A 2,662-nucleotide genomic window follows, 5' to 3' on the forward strand; every position below is an offset into this window, starting at 1 on the left:
GTATCCTCCGCCGCAATCAGGAACCCTCCAGACGCCGCCGGAGCCGCCGGCCGCGCTCGGCTCATTCTGTCTGTGTTTTTTACGGTTCTTTCGGTGATAAACGAGCCGGAGGGATTCGATCCGCTGTAATTGAGGAAGCCTCTCAGCTGTCAGCCGGGAAAACACACACACACGCACACACGCGGTAAATCCACCTTCCGTCCTTGACTCCGTAAACCTGTCTCCGCTTCCCTTCGGCCGCCGCCCGTCCGGCTCGGCGCGTTCGGTCGTTCCGTGGATTTATCGGGTTCCTCCTGACGCCCTGAGCAAACACCGGCGCACTCTCGGCCGCTCACTCCGTCGTGAGGAGGTCTCGGGTTCCCCAGGCACGATGTCAAATAAAAGATGACGAAGAGCGGCGGCCGGTGGGGTGTGGACACGGTTCGAACCGTCATTTTTACTCAAATAAAGATTCATCCCTGTTTTCCGGGCTTATCTGTTTCAACACTGGACTAGTAATCAATCGAAAGGTTGCTGGCTTAAGAACCAAATCTGCCAGGTCACCACTGTTGGACCCTTGAGCAAGGACTGCTAACATCAAGGATTTCTAAAATCAGAAGTGCTGTCTGTATATTTTTGACCCGGAAGATTTTCACCACGTTTGTTTTGTGGGTGTCGGGGAACCCGCTCTATATGGTCGTCGGCTCTGTGTCTCACTGCTGTACGAATTTTTTGTAAAATTGTAAGTTTTTTTAAAAATTAAGTTTGTTTTAATTGTTTTTTTTAACGTTTTTTTAAAAAGTTTTTTATGGGCGTCGGTTCTGCATCTCGCTGCTGTACGAATAAAAAAATCTATTTCATGAACCTCAGACCTCATCTTATCAGCTCAGACGTTTGATGCTCTTTTTCTTTCTTTCTTCACTCAGGAACACCCACTCAGACGTGATGAAGACCTGCGGGAGCTCATTAGGGGTACAGAGTCGCCCCCTCGTCCCCCCTGTGCACGGCCACGCTCGTACCGAGGGTTCGGTTACCACGGTGAGCAGAGACGTGCTAAACAGTGACGCCTCCGTCCCGGCGGTTTTAAATCATGGCAGACCGTTTCAGATCTGAGCATCCTGATGAATCTGCTCTCGGTGGGAGGTGAGACCACTGTTCCACGTGCTCGCACTGATGAGCGCAGTCAAACTAACCCTATTAATGTGGACACCAGGACGTCACCAGCTGTGGTCAATCCTGATGAGTAATGAGGAATCAGGGGGCACAAAGGTAACGAAACTCCGGACTTATCCAAGGTGCCGCCGGTGTGATTCTGACCCCAAAGATTTTCAGGAAACCCAGAAACTTAAAAAAAAAAAAACTTTAAAAAACTTTAAAAGAAAACTAAAAAAAAAAAAAAAAAAAACTTCAAAAAACTAAGATTTTTTTTTTTCAAATGTAAAAGAAAAAAAACCTTAAAAAACAAACAAAAAAATAAAAAACGTAAAAAAAACGTAAAAAAGTAAAAAAACTCAAGATGTTCTAATCGCTCACAAACACAAAACAAACAAAAATCAAACTAAATAAATAAAAACAAAGGTCGCAGAAACGTTTCAATCTGAACAGTGACATACAGTTAGAGCCATGGTATGTGTGTTTTGTTTGTTTATTTGTTTGTTTATTTGTTTTGTTTGCTTGTTTATTTTGTTTGTTTTATGTTTTGTTTGTTTTGTTTATTTTTTGTTTTGTTTGTTTTGTTTCCATGATTCTATTTCTACTCTTCACATTAAAAGACAGACTAAGAAGAACAAAGCCTGAGACGTTTGATGCTCTTCTTTCTTTTCTCTTTCTTGACTCAGGAACACCCACTCAGACGTGCTGAAGACCTGCGGGAGCTCATTAGGGTTACAGCGGCGCCCCCTCGTTCCCCCGGCGCCCGGCCGCGCTCGCACCGAGGGTTCGGTTTCCACGGTGACGTGTGATCACAGGGGTGCGGGTGAGTGGGTTCAGTAGGTGGATTAGCAGGTGCAGGAGCAGGTGGGTTCAGGAGCTCAGCGGATCGTTATCAGAGATCTTCACGCCAACATGAGCAGAAGAGCCGAGTGAGGAACGTGTGAGGAACAGAGTGAGGAACTCCAGCTGAGAACCACCGAGCTACAGCACAGAGCCGGGAGCACCGCTGACATTCTGTAACAAGAAAGAGCCTTCCCTAAACTGTTTATCATTCCCGTTATATAACTGATTTATTTCACCTGTTAGTGATTGTCGTGGCTGAAACACGTGAATATAATAATTAGAAGGTTTTGATATGCAGCATTTCTGCCTGTTCCAGTGACGGTCATTCGTCCAGACTGAATCCCGCGGTGTGACCGGAGCGTTTACCCATCCTGAGCGTCTCCGTGGTAACCCGAACACGCCCGGTTCCTCCGGAGACGAGGCGTCCACAGACCCCCGTTTCTCTCCCGTATAGAGTCCGTTAGAACTCCGGCACGTGTGCAGATCTGCAGCCGCGCAGCTTCTATCGCTGCATCATTAGCCACGACGAAACGGCTGCGGCGCGTCAGCACTTTCTAATTAGCTGACGAGCAAACGAGCGAGCGCATTTGTCTCATGAATTAAACATGAGCGGAATGTTTGCTGTACGTCGGACGCATGTGCGCCGGAATAATTGAATAATTAGCGAACACGAACCCCGCCGCCCCGC

This window comes from Trichomycterus rosablanca, chromosome 15 (assembly GCF_030014385.1).
Source record: "Trichomycterus rosablanca isolate fTriRos1 chromosome 15, fTriRos1.hap1, whole genome shotgun sequence".
Lineage (NCBI taxonomy): Eukaryota > Metazoa > Chordata > Actinopteri > Siluriformes > Trichomycteridae > Trichomycterus > Trichomycterus rosablanca.